The sequence below is a fragment of the Triturus cristatus genome, chromosome 2_1 (assembly GCF_964204655.1).
Source record: "Triturus cristatus chromosome 2_1, aTriCri1.1, whole genome shotgun sequence".
In the NCBI taxonomy this organism is placed as follows: domain Eukaryota; kingdom Metazoa; phylum Chordata; class Amphibia; order Caudata; family Salamandridae; genus Triturus; species Triturus cristatus.
This window is the reverse complement of record NC_140581.1, coordinates 562,662,078-562,680,298: the sequence shown is the minus strand read 5'-3', so window position 1 is coordinate 562,680,298 and position 18,221 is coordinate 562,662,078.

Sequence of the window (18,221 nt, the reverse complement as noted above, 5' to 3'; positions counted from 1 at the left end):
TGGCACAAGCAATCAGGCTTATCCCAGAGGCAATGTGTAAAGCGTTTGCACAACACACACACACAGCAGCGACACACTAGGCACACCACAAAAGAAACTCCACACAAGGTTATATAAAAAATTGCCTTTGTATTATCCAAAACACATTAGAATCATAATCACACATATACACTGTGTGCCAACTGGCACCAGGTCATAATTTACAGGGGATTATATACACGACAGGGCCAATCAGCCCACTGTCAGAACCATCACAAAGCACAAGTAGCAAATATAAAACACCACCAGTAACTACTGGCAGAATACTGTACTCGGCATTAGTGCTAGCAACATAAACGCATTATGTCTGAATCACATTAGGCATAAACCACATTATGCATAAACATCATAAGCATAAACACATTATGCATTCTCAAATTAGTAATGCGCCACAGTAATCCTCACTTGGTGCATTCATCCTCTTTGTGCTCCCACCAGAACATAGAAATGACCCAACATGTACCCAGGCCAACTGGCCTTCCTCAGGGGACCAATGCCCTTTGTCCCAAATGTCAGGGAATAAAGATAGGACCTTCCACTGGCCCTTTGCCTGCCTTCGCATCTAGAACAACACGCGCAATGCCCTGGGGGCGGAGGGTGCACCTCTCTCCGCCTCTTCATCTAAAAGAAATGGCCCCATGTTGCAGCTGCCCGCGCTCCCTTGGTGCAGCTGTGAGAAAGAGTCCTGGCACCGCAGTGCCTCCTGAGTCCCCCTCCGGGACTCCAAAATCAATATTGCCCCGAAAGAGGAATTAGCACTGGCACTACCAGTGCATCAGAGAGCGCCAACACCGCTCCTCTCTGCCCCACTCACCGGGGCTTCTCCTGGTGCTTCTGATACTGCGGGCAGGCACTGACAATAAGTCTCGACCGTCTCCGTCTCCGTTCTCCACTTCCCTTGCCTCTTCTCCTTGCAGGGCTCTCTGTGTTTCCTGAGCAGAGCCCCGCCCAACATCAGGCCTCCCACTGCCTGACTTCCGGTGCGCGGATCGAAGCTGGAGCTCTTCTTCCCGGGCCCAGCCAAACTCTGCAGGGCAATGCTGGAGTGCTCGCCATGCATTCAGATCAGCAAACAGGGCTCTGGCAACCAACAGTGGGGTAGGCTTCTGCTTCACTTCTGCAGCATGGGCCATGCTGGGTGGGCTCCCGCTCCCTTCCAGGCTCCGCCTGCACCCAGGCAGCTTGCCTGGCTTCCGGGTCGCTGCTCTCGGCTGCAGCTCCTCTTCTCCGGCAAATGCGGGGTGGGCTCCCGCTTTTAAAGACACACAAATGTGAGGAGGGCTCCCGCTCCACCACGCATCAGCAGTGCAGGGTGGGCTCCCGCTCTGTTGCAAAAATACCCACAAGGCGGGGCAGGCTCCCGCTGCACTTTCCAGCAGCAGGACACCAGTGCTCCTCCTGGAGTAGAAATTTAGCGCTCATGAGGCGCTGAGCCCCCAAACGTTTCAGGGCAAAGGCTGGGCAAAGGCAGACCAGCTCACAGGGCCCTCCAGCAGGGAGGCAGTCTCTCGTGGTGGTTCCTCCTGGGGTCCAGCAGCAGCAAGTCCCAAGTCACAAGGAAGCACACTTTTCACGGGGTCACAGCCCCAGTACTTATGGGACATTCTCAGTCGCAGCTAGTTCTGAGGGGTCGTGGAGCACTTTGTTTACCGGGCTCCTCTTCCCCTTTGTCTGGTGGGGGCTCAGTCGCCAGACACACCACAGGGGGCGGAGCCAGAATTCACCCAGACAGGCACAGACCTATTCAGGGTCAGGGGACTACTCCTCCCACTACTCCAAATTCAGATCTCCTATTCAGCATAGCGCTGACTTACCCTGCCCTCCCTGGAGTAACACACACCTCACCAGCCCCTGTCACTCCCGAGCCAGACATGCAATACACATCAGGCAGGCACACACATGGCACACAGAAATGCCAACAAGTGGCATTTCTAAAACAGTGATATTAAATCTGTGCACACCATTGCGCAGCATTTATTATTACTATTCCAAACATACCAGACTTGACCACGTTGCTCCTCTCATGTCAGGAATTACCACTAACCCTGGGCATAGTTTGCGAAGTAGCACTACGCGTAGCTACGTGAAGTGCACTTCGCACTACGTGAGCTACGCGTAGCTTCGCAAACTGCATAGTGCACTATGCAAGATGCTGTTCGCACTGATTGCACAGTGCTGGATGCTTGTCCGCACTGTGCAATCAGTGCAAACTGCATCTTGCACAGTGCAAGCGGTCGTTTTCTGCCGCATATGCGACCACTCGCAATGAGAAACCTGACCTCTCCGCGTTGAGAAGCTCGCCGGGAGGTTTATTTTCCACGCTCGTGATCGCAATTTGATGTTGCTGATTGCGAACGAGGAAAAAGTCTCGCCGGGATGTCATTTTGCTTGCTCGCGGTCGCCAACTTGACGTTGAGGACCGCGAGCAAGCAAAAACTGACCGCTGCACTACGCTACGCTAAGCGTGTTTGCACTGTGCTACGTGCAATTCGCGTAGTGCGAGGTAGCACCAACTACACGAGCGTAGCGTAGTGCTTTGCCCAGGCTTAATTACCACTGAAACACTTATCAGGGAATCCCCAATGCATTCCTATGAGAGGGCAGCCCCACAGCAGTGAGAAACCCAAATGGCTGTTTGTCACTACCAGTACATGTCACACACTTAAGGTACATGTCCTACATTTTACCTACAATGCACCCTGCCCATAGGGCTAGCTAGGGCCTACCTTAGGGGTGACTGACATGGAGTCGAAGGGGGGTCACAGACGTGACACACACTTTAGGTGTCACGTCACAGCGGCAGTAACACTGCGCACACAGGCCCTGCAATGGCAGAGGCCTGAGACAGGTTTCAAAGGCTACTTTGGTGGGTGGTGCAATCAGCGCTGCAAGCCCACCAGTAGCATTTAATTTACTGGCCCTGGGTATCTGAGATACCACTTTACAAGGGACTGACAGGTAAATTAAATCTGCCAAACAGGTGTAGGTCAATCTTACCATGTTTACCACAGAGAGCACACACACTTTACACTGGACAGCAGTGCTAAAGTGCCCAGAGTCCTAGAACCACCAACACCATGTCAGAAAAAAGGCTAGGAGGAAGGCAAAAAGTTCAGGGATGACCCTGCAAAAAGGGTCAAGTCCAACAATAAGAATGTCATATTAACAACAAATAATGACGCAAACCTGCAGTACTACAAAGGCAAAACTTTTTGTTTGAAGGAACACCCCTTAACTACTTGATAGTGTATGGAAAAGGGAGAGCCAATCAGTCTCTTGCTAACTGCTGCTTATCTTGTTATAGGGGTAAAATTCAGCAAATTAGTTATTGAGGGTATCAGAGTAGGTCTGAGAGTCAGCTGCATAATTTGGTCAATCTTTTTTTAAGACGTCTTTCATGAATTTGCATTTCTCCTTTGAATGTTTGATGTTACAACATGGGTGGGGTTCAAACATTACTTAATTGTTTTCAATATGTATCTGAATGCTGCCATGATAACAGTGCTGTAGTCAGTTACCTTGGTTCCGCATCCTGCAATAACCTTCCTGCAGGATGAACAGAGATTCTTCAGAAGTAAAATGTGTTCATGCTGCTATGGATGCTGCCCCTGCTATTCCTGCTTTATAATTGCATATTTTTTACTTTTTGTATGTACAACAGGTTGACGGCTTGGTTTTAGATTAATAATGTTTGACTGGTACATGGGTGTCAGTTTCAGCTGTGGTTTGGAATATTGTTGACAGAGGCATAAGGGATAGGGGACATTTTTGAATGACTGAAGCTATAGTCAGGGTGGGGTTTTCTTTCTTTTGTTGGCAGCTCTGGAATTGAAAATATGATTTAAGCACATGGATGTGTGATAAGTCAAGTCAAGGAACTATGATGCTTGGTCAGCTGCACCTAAGCAGGCAGGCTTTACTTTGAAGCAATCAGTAAAGTATTTGTGCAGCACACAAACAGTAATAAGGTAAAAACACACACCAATAAGGGAGTTACCCTAGTGCAGAGACAAGGGACAGGGTATATATATATTATCTACTGGCGGTTGCACGGTGCGCGCACGGTGAAAAACCTGAAAAAAAAAAATTTAATAAATACATAACTTAGCATTTAAAAAACCGTACAAATTCACTGAAAAAACCATAGGTTTCACACACGTTATAGTTGCGAATTAGCATTTAAAAAACCTTGCAAATTCACTTAAAAAACCATAGGTATCACACATGTTATAGTTAGCTGGACATTTCACTCGTAAAAAAACAATGAAATTCCCCCGTTATAGTTAGTGCAGGCAACTATAACTCACGCGACCGCAATCCTCTGCTGATGACGTCAGATATTACATCACTGATGACATATGTGTCTTTATGAATAATAAATATTTGTAATATATGTATAGCTAAAGATTAATGGAAGAAGACATGGGTAAATAAGTGTCTAAATACAGTGATGTAATATCTGACGTCATCAGCAGAGGATTGCGGTCGCGTGAGTTATAGTTGCCTGCACTAACTATAACGGGGGAATTTCATTGGTTTTTTACGAGTGAAATGTCCAGCTAACTATAACATGTGTGAAACCTATGGTTTTTTGAGTGAATTTGCAAGGTTTTTTAAATGCTAATTCGTAACTATAACGTGTGTGAAACCTATGGTTTTTTCAGTGAATATATATATATAGTCAACAACAAAAAGAATCCCTTTCCACCGAGAATGTAAACTAATCACAGTGACTTGTTAACCCAGGCGGAAAAATAGAAGCTATCCAGTAGCTGACAATGTTACCTGTTTTTTGCGGACATTTCTCCTATTTTGTTGGCAAGTATTTCTATTGCTATATTTAACCGTCGGTTTTTCGTATTAGTCTTTTTGTAGATATGGATGTACATACTCAATATTGTAGTTTTTAACATCTTTTCTAAATTTATTCATTTTTGTATTAAGTAGATACTCTTTATATCCATTCAAATCTTCTTGTATCTCTTCTAATTTAATCTTGGCATCTTCTAATGAAGTATTTTCCCTTAATTATGTCTCCATATCCTCTATCTTCCATTTTTCTACAATCAGGACTGCATGAGCTGTTTCTATTATAAGTAACATCCAATCGCGACTACATCTGTTTGCGATGAATGTCTAATTTTCTATGAATTTTTCATTTTTGATAGGCCAGGTTCATTTTTCACTTGTAATCCCATGATGCCTTTTTTACAGTATTCAATACAAAAATCAGCATGAAGCTCTGTTCTAATAATTTTCTTTTTTAAATTTCATAGGTTTTTTTATTTGTCCTCATCAGCATTACCCATGGTAATGGTATTGATACTCTTAAGAGTCCCATTTCTGATCTTATTAAATCGATCTTCTGAGAAACCAAATGTTTTTAGGGTGTCCATAGACTTAGGACAATATTCAAAGAATAGGATAGAGATACTTCCTGTGAAACGCTCCCCAACTAACAAGCTGTACTAGAAATCACACAACAATAAGGGAGTTACCCTAGTGCAGAGAAAAGCGAAGGAATATATATATATATATATAGTCAACAACAAAAAGGATCCCTTTCCACCGAGAATGGTATCTGTATATTTTTTCTTTTTTTATATATCCTAAACAGATTGTAGCCTACCAAGTATGTAATGGGTTATTAATTTCTCCACATTATAACTTTGCAAGTTGTTTCTACCACAAAGAAGGAAGTAATACACCTTTTTTGTTCTGCTTTAATCTATAACAGGTATGTTGTAAGGGACGTATAGGATATATTTATACCTTTGGTGCAGTTGTGTTATTCTGATACTGCCCATCAATTTGCTTATGTGCTATAAGAGATGTTGGCGCATACCTATACGTATTGTGCACATTTTAGAGCCATGTTGGTTTGATATTATATATCAGTACATTTTCTTTTAGGTATTTTCACAAATTTCTTACAAGGAGAGGAGTTGAGCTAACGGCTAGGGCGCTCAGTCTCAGACCTGGGGACCTGGGTTCGTGTCTCGGTAATGACGCTACACATCCTGTGATTCTGGGCAAATCACTTAATCTCCCTGTGCCTTGCGAAAAAAAAAAAAATCGTGTCCTCATGTAACGTAACTGATGCTATGTAAAGCGCTCTGATACCTGATTGGATTCGGGTCAAGTTCGCGCTATATAAAACTCTGCAAAAAACAAAAAGGGGGGAGGATTGTCCTTGGGTTTTCCCTTGTTTGTATTTGAGCAATATGTGGGATCTCAAATGTGGGTTCTAATGTGTAGATGTGTATATATGGTTTATTGTCAGAGAGATCCAAAATCTTAGATTTTGTGAAGCATCATTTCTCACCAAATTGATGCCTTCAATGTCCTAAATGTCATTAATTTTTTTATTTTATAGTGATATTTTTAATGTTTTGGGATTGTCCTGAAGAAGGTGATGAATAAACGATTTTTTCACTGAAACGCTGCATCTACAGTTCTTCCACAGCTCTATTTACAGACAGCTATATTGTATTTATAACCTATTTTAAATATAAAGTGATCTTGGTCATTGAAAATTCTTTTTATTGTTCTGAATTCTATGATTCATGTGTATGATTTTCTGTAGTAGCTTTATATTGTTTGCATTAGCACTTTAGAACATTTATCTTTATAAGATGCATTTGATGTTCTGAATAATATAGATATTTCATTGAAAAAATAAAATATTGATATGTAGTTTATGTAGTCATCACATGTCTTTTACATTGAATGGTATTGTGATTTACTGTATTTGAATGTTCACTATTTCCATGTTTTGTAATTTTATGACAATTGCTTACTATTTTTGAGATCTCACAATTTTTTATCATATTTCAATACCTACTGGATAGCTTCTATTTTTCTGCCTGGGTTAACAAGTCACTGTAATTAGTTTACATTTTCGGTCGAAAGGGATTTTTTTTTGTTGACCATAAAGTGAAAACACAACACCAGAAAAGCCCCACACCAATTTAGAGAAAGAGAGTAAAATATAATGAATTATTTGACACCAAAATGAGAAAAACCAATCAGTAGAACTGGAGTTATGAATTTGTAAAGTTTTAAGTAAAAACTGGCACCTCAAAATTCAAAATGCCAACTTTCGTGATCAAGTCTTGCAAGACCGGGTCATAGTCAAAAGATATTGCTGACCACGATGGAGAGCAGATCAGATGCAAAGACTTACCTTTGGGCTCAGAAGAAATTCTGAGAATAAGTGTTTGAGAAGGTAGAAAGCAGTGGTGCAAGGCTGCAGCCGCTGTCTAAGGAGGGAGTCTCATCGTCAAGTGAGCCTCTGCACAAAGTTGCAGTGAAGTTTTCTCCATTCGGAATTTCCAGCACGATGAGGAAAGAGGCTGTAGCAAATGAGAGATTCACAAAGCCGGATACCCCTTTGGTGAACGACATGTGTACTTAATATTCAAAGAGGCCTTGTACATGATGTTCGAGGTATTGTGATAATGTTGTGAGAAGCTAGATGTGTACACAAAGTAATTTCAGAGAAACCAATCCAACATTGTTGTGCATGTAAATATGTGCAAATGTTCATGGCAGAAATGTTATTGTGAAAAATAGGATGATGTAAGAAATGAACAGCTTCCTGGCATGGGCTTAACCCGGGAACATAACTCAACTACAATCTTTCATGCGAGCTAGGAGAGACTGCAGGTCACCAAATAGTTTAGGGTTTGTATACATGGTGCCTTCTTTAAATTAGACGTTTTTAGGAAATTAAAGTTTAAGTGCTTGACGTTTCCTGACTCCCCTGCCCTGGCTGTACAAACAATGCAAGAGTAACAAGTACTTTATTTAAAGGCAGAGCACAGCGTCTTCAGTTGAAAGTGGGGCTGTGCCCAGCTCCGACCCCCCCATCCTGCCAGTTGATGGCCCCTCAAAGCATACCTGAACCTCTATTGCGTGCCTGTCTGGGAGGAATTAATTAAAGTCAAACTGCCAACTGTTGTTTAGTTCCTACTAATCCGTAGGATCTGCGCATTTGTTGGACAACATAAAGTTTGGGTGAGGTGCCTAGACTGATTCTGGGAAACCCTTAAGATATGTTGGCATAAAGACCGGCTACCTCATTGTGCCACCATAAGCCCCCCTAACCTCACCAAGGAGAGAATGGTTTCTGGCAACCAATGAACATGACAACCCTGACTCCTCAGGGATCGTGGAAACAGATCATAACCTTTTGCTCAGTCACTCATGCTTACTTTTGCTCAGAGGAATATACAGAATACACAGTGGGACGTTTTCAATATATATTTATTGAACCAAACATAATCTTGTATAGAATACATGTGCTGTGATAATCAGTAGACAGAAGCAGACAAAAATGATTACATGCACCAAAAGCGTGAATAGTAGATACAGTTCTACCCTGGTGCTAAAACAATGTATATATGCAGGCATATAAACAATGCAGTAATCTGGTGTACTCCTATTGTGCAAAACCCTACTCTAAGTGTACCTAGAGGGTGTGTGGGTGTAGAGCCAAGATTCCCCCCAAGGGATGATCCAACCCCATTACCTGGTAGTACAGAATGTAAGAGCATGTATTGGTCATTAACTGGACACCCCTTCACTGAGATGTCAGACCACTACATGGTGAAGTCTCAGCAGGCCAGGACCCTTGGTGTCAGCTGAAGTGCCTCCTCTGCTACTCTATCGGGATGTTCATTATTTATAATAGAAAGCAGCCTTGCGATGTACATTGTAGAGTAACGATGTTATGGATATGCAGATGGCTGTGTCACCCCGTGGAGGAAGATAGAACAACATTTGTGCATAGTGTGCAAAGAGGCCTTGTAAATGATGTTTCGATGCATCGTGATAATGTTGTGCAAAGCTAGATGTGTAAACAAAGTAGCTTCATAGACACTAATCCAACATTGTCATGCATGCAAATATGTGCAAACGTTCACGGCCAGAAATGGTATTGTGAAAAATAGGACAATGTTAGAAAAGAACAGCTTCGCGAGATGGGCATAACCTGGGTACTTAACACAACTACACCCTGTCATGCGACCTAGGAGAGAGTGCAGGACACCAACTAGCTTAGGGCAGGAACATGCCAACTTTTGAAAAGTGGCATTTTCAAAATTGTAGCTCAAAATCCGACTTTACCATTAAAGAGGACTTTTAATTACAATTTCTCAGGCACAAAACATGAAATGCTTACCTTTTCCCAATCAAGTGAAAAATGAATTTAAGAGTTAGCACTACCAGGACATAATAGAAATGTGTTCTCTGACATTATGAATGCTGTGATGTGTATGGACAATGGATGGAGTTTTATTTAGTGTATGCTAATTGTAAGTCTAGTCCACTTTACACAGATAATTCTTTCACAGTGATAAACATTTTGTTTATGTTTAGGAGTAGGTATGCTATAAAAAGTACTTGTTTACTGTGAGCAAGTCAGCACAAAAGCGCAGTTTACCATCACCTGTCTTGGATATTACTATGAGGAAAGCCATTCTGTACACTCAAGTTGTTCGATAAAATTATCCCCTTTCATATTTTTCTTTGTCATCTTTTTTTAGTTAAAAAAACAGGTCTCATATGATGTACTGTATACATTCAGGCTTTATTTTAATTTTATGTTTTTAAACTTTTAGTTTTCTAATTTCATCTTTAAGTAACCCTTGGTATTTATTTTCAATGCCAACTAGTCTCTTGCCACAAATAATACTTTGTATGCATATCTTGGTTTCACAATGGAGTCTAATTAAACCTGTGTTTCCAGCCTAAATTTGCTGGTCCCTTTTCACCCACATGTACGTCAGAAACATATTGTCTGTCCTTAAATTCAGTCTTAGCTTTACAGTGTTACAATAAATCCATTGTGCCATTGTTGTACCCATTTGATCTAATTGTACTGAGTGGAATCATTTATTTAGCCAAATCATCTCCTGCATGTTTTTGAATATTATTGAATACAATGAACCAAAGACCCCTTTTAGTGTGAGTAGTCTACCATCTATTTTCCCCATAGAATTATGACTTTTTATTCTGCTGCTATCCTTCAATTCGGAATCTGTTCATATCATTATTACTCAAACCTATGTTATATATTTCTGGAACTGTTATGTTATGCATATTTGTAAAGTGCACTATCACAGGGAAGAATATGCTGGCTCTTATCAGGTCTGATTCTAGGTAAAACTGGGCCCAATGGGACTATACGAAAAGTCCAGCCTTCATCTTCTTGTTGTATTCAAGAAGTGAGAAAGGGCGCTCATGTGTTATCACAGAAACTAGATTCTCAACCTCTCAATTATGTTTAGGAGCAACTAACTTATTCATTATTGAGAAACAGGGCTTGTTTTGCTGATGCTGTTACTATTTTTCGAGTATACCCTATATCCCATAGTATTTGCATGAGAAATCTGACTTCAGTAAAGTTGTGCTCTTTGTAAGTGCAGTTTCAACAAAGCCTCAGTAATTAGCCCAATGGAAGGCCATTTGCCAGTGCCCTTGGTTGTAGGATCTGCTATTTCAATACAGTGTTTTCTTTTTAGGGTTCTTTTACAGAGTTGTAATTAGTCTTTCTTTGACATCGTTAAGTCAAGAAAGAGGATAGACTTATTGTCCCTATTATAAGTACATTTTCGATTGCCTGGGGCATGGTTAAGGTAAGTAACAAAGGCAGAAAGTGTGTGAGTTAAGTTTCTTCAAATCATGAAAATATCATAAATAAATCATTTCCAATAGGAAATGAAATCCATGAATGGGTTGCTATTGGAAAAGTCATATTGATAATTAAATTTATCTTCAAAGAGGTTTGCCAAATAAGGAGCAAAACTTGCACCCATCAATGTTCTTTTGAAGTGCAAGTAGAATTGTGCATCAATGAAGAAAAAATTCCATATGAGCAGAATTTCCAATAATGACATATAAAATACTTGGGAACTGTATCTGATGCTGGTCTGCTGTCTAGAATGTCTCATAACTTTTATGCTCTCTGACCATGGAATACCTATGCAAAGCTACTCAATGTCCCTGGTTACAAGCAGTACTCACTTTGTGTTGAGAGGGAGGTCTTTTAAGAGATGAGTAGTATTTGAAATATACTTAAAGTAAGCAATGCTTAAAGGACAACATCTCTGATTTGTTTTTAAAAGTCTATATATTGACCCAGTGGTTACAAGACTGACCCAAAAAGCGACAGAATAAGTCTGCCTTGGGGTTTTCGGCATCTTTGCATAGTTTCAAAAATGTATATAATATAGCTGTTCTAGGTGATTTGTTATGAGAAATACAACTTAATTGTGACTTAGAAACCTCATCGTTGGCTTTAGTGTAACTTCCAGAATAACTGCCTGTATCTCCAATTGTGGACCTTTTCAGTATTTTCTGGCAGTGATATCTCTCCTTATGTTTTATTGCATCCTGAATAACAATGCCATCATCCTTATATGCAAGTTGTTTCAATGTGTCCTTGCTCTATTTAAGGATCTGTAGAGAACGTCTTTCAGCAAGGCTTTTGATATATGAGAAAAAGGTGGTGAAACCTATCATGGGAAACATTTTTTAAAGAGTATACCTTAGGTGGTATCATTGAGTTGGGCTGATTGTATGTTGAAAGAGGTCCGAGGTTGGTGGTGTCACCTTTCATGATGTACTCATTTGATGAAAAAAGAAACATAGGGCCGGGTTTAGAGTTATGTGAATGGGGTACTCTGTCACAAATGTGATGGATATCCTGTCCACAGTATTACAAATGCATTATATCAAATGGCACTTTTAATACACCGGATTGTGACAGATTAACCTGTTTGCTGAACTCTACATAGGATCTATAATTGTATATTTCTGAAAACCTGTATTATTTCTGTCTTCAGCAAAAATAAGTTTACCTTAACTGTGATGACAAAGAACACAACTTTTCTAAGTAGGATAGTCTCACTAGGCAACCAAGTGTGGCATGAGAGTTTAAAGATGGGGATGTTAGTACCACTCTGTTATGTGAAAATGTTCACATAGGTAAAGAACATCAGAGATGGGGGGAGGTCAAAGGAATGACTCTAAGGAATTTCTGAACCCCAATAGTAAGTGGTGCATCCGCTTTGCCTCTCACCTGAATATAGCTTCTGATGACGACCCCTTCCTTTCTTTCCTCTCAGGCCAGCAACATATTTTTTTTTAGGGATGGGCCAATTATATAGATACTAAGCTAGAGCCCTCTAAAGAATCTAAAACATTTGATTCAGCTAGAACTCAGAGAATGTGACTGACATCTAGTTCTTATAACACCCCCAATGCTGATTTAGGAATGTATCATCAGTATGAGTGTACTAATCATCCAACAGTTATGTGTATGAGATGTATCTAAGATGGCCGCTGGGAAGGAGCTCCACAACAGAGCTCCCTGGCACTAGGATCACCGACACAGTGGAAATCCCTGCTTGTCCCCCCTGCACACCCCTTTTGCTGTTCCCTAACCGGACCATGAAAAAAGAGGTTTGCAGCAATATGCATCGCTGCCGCCATCCACAGGAATCCACGGAGAAATCGGACGAAGGATCGAAGCCCTGTGACGAAACTGAAAGTCCCTGGGTCCCGGGCACTAGGATCACCGACACAGTGGAAATCCCTGTTTGTCCCCCCTGCACACCCCTTTTGCTGTTCCCCCACCAAACCACGCAAAAAGGGGTCTGGAGCAATATACATTGCTGCCGCCATCCAAAGGAATCCACGGTGAACTGAAACTGAAAGTCTCTGGGTCACGCAAACATCTCCAACCTGCAAATTGACCGTGGGCCCAGTGGTGGGACAGGAGCACCGGAAGAAAGAAGAAAGAAGCGGTGCGGAGACCACAAGAATGCTTTCACCCCCGCAGCCCCGCAGAAGAAGGAACGCAGCTCCTTAACCCACTCCCCGACCCCACCGATGCTCTACTGGGGGAAAGAAATCGAAAGTCCCTGGGTCACCCAGGCACTCACCTCCTTGCGAATTCCTCGTGGGCCCCGTTTTGAGACAGGAGCAGTAGTAGAAAGAAGCAGTGTGGAGACTCCAGGATAGCATTGACCCCCACAGCACTCGGATGCCTGACTCCAAGATGGCCGCCCCAACCAGCAAACAGAAACCAGATCCGCTCTATTGTTGAGCCATCAAGTGAGTACTAGAATTAAGGTACTCTGAACCCCTGTGGGACAGCCTCTCACCTGTTCCTAGTGGGGCGCGACCCCCCCTGCCATTAAAATCTCGAGCTGGCATCACTCCCTACCACTCGCCTGTGCCTGTCCCTAAGATGGCAGCCATGCCCACAAATCGGCTCCAACAAACAAATGCCCTACTTACAACCCAACTACGCAAAGATCTTTGTAAAGACAGCTGACCTGTCCTTGATGCAGCGCAACTCCCCCCCGTAACCTGAGACCAACCTCTCCTCTCCCGAGGTACAGAGCTCTCCGATGCCAACCACAAGATGGCCACCTAGGACATTCAACCCCTGATCTGACAACCACAAAACCACCACCACTGAATGGCAATTGCTCACTGGCCTAATACGACCCTGAACTCATCTGGTCTAATACGACCACCTTTGAGTGGCAAACACCCACCAGGGTTATGAACTCTATGCTGTTCACTGCCTGACCTCAAATCTACCAGACCCAACGTGACCCCCCCTGCACGTCGAGACCGACCCCACCTCACCCTGCTGCTCCACAATAACAAGATGGTAGCCCGGGGTTCTTAACCCATTCAGACAATGAAAGCTCCACCGGTGAGTCATAAACTCCCACTATAACGGTGTCCACAACGCTCTCGACCCCCTGATGCTCATTTGAGAAGCATCCCAACAGGAAGAGGGCAGAGAGACCGAGCACACTCGTGACCACCACTAAATTGCGCCTGACCTTTAGAGGGTCGCCTGGGGCCTTAACCCACCCTAATCCTCTCCCGGGGAGTCGCCAAGCCTCAGTACAGTTTCCTCTCCTCCTGAATCTTGCCTCACCCTGACCCTTCGACCACTCCATCCTACTAGCCTCCCAATGTGCTTGACCCTAGAATGGACACCCAAGGCACATAGCTTACACCAACTAACTCCCCACATAAGCAATTTTTCGGACTTTCTCTTGACCGTGGCGACCCCGCAATCTACACCACCCGTGCCCCAATTCACCGCACCCGAGTCTGCCCTCATTAACTGGCCCACGAATAACAACACAAATCTCTGCATCACTCTCTTACTACCCTCTGAGGACAGCTCTGGAAACATTTTTCCGTCCTCCAGTATGGAGCCTGCACCCTGTCCCACCCACACACAATGTCCTCCGCCACAGCAGCCCACACCATCCCCCTCTATGACCCACTTAATACCGCATGGCCACAACTCCTTCTTGATCAGTTTCCCGCCTGACCTCTCACCCAAAGTGTAGAAAATATTTAAACAAAAACTGATCAGACAGCATCCTGAATCACTTTTCCCAGACATCTACCACTTCTCCTCCAAAGAAAAGGTAAAAATGGACCTTGATTTCCACACTGAGAGACACGAAATATGGGAATCCATCCTCAGATCGCAGCTCAACATATCCAAAACCACCAACACCTCACATAGTTGCAAACTGACACTATCACTCCCATACCGCTCAAGGCGTACTGAAAATACCACTGTGACCATCTACTCTAACAGCACAGTCCTAATACAAGCCAACAACGACAATCTAGAGTCCTTGTCACCCTCTTCCCCTCTCTCTGGAATGCCCTCTCTCAAGCACTCCTTCCCCTCCCACCCCTACTTCCTCCCGGAAGAACCGGACCCGCCATCAGAACTCACCCACTGCTCCGGTGCTCCCTAGCAACCACACACGCCCCTCACCACGCGACACCCCCTTACCACCTCCATGGAGAACATGACCCCTCCACTTCCCCATCTGGCTCTCACCGCCACCTACCGTTCCGACACTCCCTAGCAACCTCACATGCCCATCACCACACAACATCCCCCTCACCACCCCCAGGGAGAACAGGACCCTTCTACCTCCCCCATTCTGCTCTCACCCCCTCCCACCACCTACCGCTCCGGTACTCCCTAGCAACCCCACACGCTCCTCACCACATGACATCCCCCTCACCACCCCAGGGAGAACAGGACACCTCTACTTCCCCCTTTGGCTCTCAACCCGACCCGCCACCTGCCCTCCACTCACCCCAATCCACTTCAAACAACCTGAACACCCACCTCCTCAAACCCACAGGCAATAAAGCACCAACACCCCAACATGACCCCCACCACCCTGCACTCACGGCCCTGCCCAGACCACGCAGAAGACACCACCACAACAAGGCTACCCAACACCCTGAGACTCTCTCCCCTCAGACCCTACACAGAAAGCACAACCACTACAAAGCTACCCAACACCCTGAGACTCTCCCCCCCTAGGCCCAACACACCTGCACAGGACCAGTCCCGATACCTCAACTAATTAGAGACTGAGCAGCGACTCTTATTGCTGGAAACCCAGATAGCAACTATAATCCAGGGCTTTAGTGAAATCCTAGCCAACCTCTCTGTACCCCAGCAGCCTCAGCGCATCCACTCCTTCACCACCCATACATAACAAAGACCGTCAAAAGTCCCCCACCAGAGATGGGTCGCTAACCCCCCAATCTGACACAAAAACCCAAAAGAACTAGAGACGCTATGTCTGAGAATGAAGCGGCAGACCTCGTCTCCTCGTACGACAATCCTATTACTGTCACCCTCCAATCCAAGATCCAGGTGATCACCGGACTAGGAAGAGACCAAGCCCCTCCGAAATCACCCAGACCGCCAACCACCCACACTAGCATCTCCACAGCCCCCCTAACGAAGAAACCCAAAACAGAGACGACCCTCACAAACAGCATGCTCATAAACTGCAGATCAGCCATCAAGCATGCCACAGAACTAGCAGAATCCATCCTCACTCACAACATAGACATAGCATTCATCACCGAAACCTGACTTGATGATTCCTCCCTACCACTCCTGGACACTCTCGTTCCCCCAGGCTTTATAATCACCAGCAAAGATAGAAAAGACTTAAGAGGAGGAGGCATAGCAATCATCCACAGAGACAATATTTCCCTGATGGAAACAGACTCCTTCAACTACAACACCTTTGAATGCCTAACCGTCAAAATCAGCACTAGCAACAACAAAACAATAACCTGTCACCTTATCTACCACCCCCCCAGGCAACTCCACCACTTTCACTGAACACCTGTCTGACCTGATTGCCCACTGCTCACTACGAGATGTGAACAACGTAATTCTGGGCGACCTCAACTTTCACTGGAATGAAGATAAGAACCCGCTAATCCAAAACCTGCGTGAGCTGCTACACAACAACAACCTTACCCAACACTGCACAGAAGAAACTCACAACAAAGGAGCAACCCTAGATGCCATTATCGCCAAACGTGACACAGCTACGATAAACCACACCCTGCCTGTGGATTCTTCTGACCACCACTTAATCCTCTTCTACCTCACTCAACCAGTCACTTTACAACCCCCAACCAAGAACAGCCCAAATGGACCAGAAACCTCACTCAGATCAACATGACTGACCTGGAGGAAAAGGTCAATCCCTCCTCACTACCTCCGCGGATGATCTATCCATGACACAAGTCACTGACCATTGCAACACAACCCTGACATCCATTCTAGACCAGATAGCCCCTCTGAAACAAAAATAAAACCCAGGAACACCCATCCACATCCTGGTTCAACATGGACATCAAGAACGAAAGGAGACAACTTTGAGAAACAGAAAGACTTTGGAGTCTGAAGCCCTCCACAAGCCTACTCGAACAACACAAAGCAGCTCGAAGTAAATACAAAAAACACATCTGCAGTGAAAAACCCAACTTTTTCTGCTCTGCCCTGGACAATGCAAAAAACAGGCCCAATGAACTGTCTAAAATCATCAAGCAACAAACCTCCAAGCCCCACGTACCCTCTATGCAGGCCTCCAAGGAACTGTGCGAAAACTTCGCCATCTTCTTCGAAGAAAAAATCTCCAAGATTGAACTCTCACTAGACATCAGCACCGACCCCGCCTACGAAAGCCTGCCCCCAGTTACAACAGAAAGCACATGCCTGTATCACACGATAACATGGAAGTCCTTCAATTCCATCACGGAAGCAGAGATCCTCAAGCTAATCTCCACCTCCAAAGCCGCCTCTCACGTCCTTGACTCTTCACCCACCCAATTGACCAAAAAACTCAAACTTTCCATAGCCCCGTTCTGGTACAGAATCATCAACTGTTCCCTAAGAACCAGCATAATACCTGAATGCCTTAAAGTCAGCCAAGTAACGCCACTACTAAAAAAACAGGCCTTGACTGCATGGACCAGAATAACTTCAGACCCATCTCCAATCTCCCCCTCCTATCCAAAATCCTCGAAAAATGCGTCCTCTCACAACTGACACAGCACATGGACAACATCAACCTTCTTGATCCCCACCAATCCGGATTCAGAAAAGGCTATAGCACCGAGACGGCGATCCTCAGCATCACAGACGATATCCACAAATCACACATTCTCCTCGACCTATCGGCAGCCTTTGACATGGTTGATCACCAACTTCTCATCAAGGCCCTACAAGAAAGGGTAGGTGCCGATGAGGTGGTCCTACGCTGGTTTGCCTCCTTCCTGCATAACCAGTCTCAAAGGATAAAAATCAAAAACTTTATCTCTGACCTTCATCCTTTCAGCAGGGGTGTACCCCAAAGTTTAGTGCTCTCACCACATCTGTTCAACATAAACATAGAACCCCTCACCACCATACTTAAAAATGCTAACATTCCCTTCCACCTATATGCTTTCGACACCCAGCTCTATCTAGAAACCTCATCCCCAGATGACATCCTCAGACTAATTGACACTCTAAAAGAAATCCCCCAAAATCATCTAAAACGCATTCAAGACAAAACGGATATCCTCCTCATCTCCAACAAAGACGAGAACCCTCAAATTGCAGAATGGCTTAAAGCTATGGATGCTCTGAACGGTAATCTCACCCTGATTATACATGACCAACCACATTAAAAAACTCCGCAAAGAGTGCCTTCCTTAACCTGAAGCTTCTCTACAAAATTAAACAATTCATCCCTACAAAGGACCTCAAACAAGCCACCCAATCACTGGTGCTATCCAGACTCGACTATGGTAAA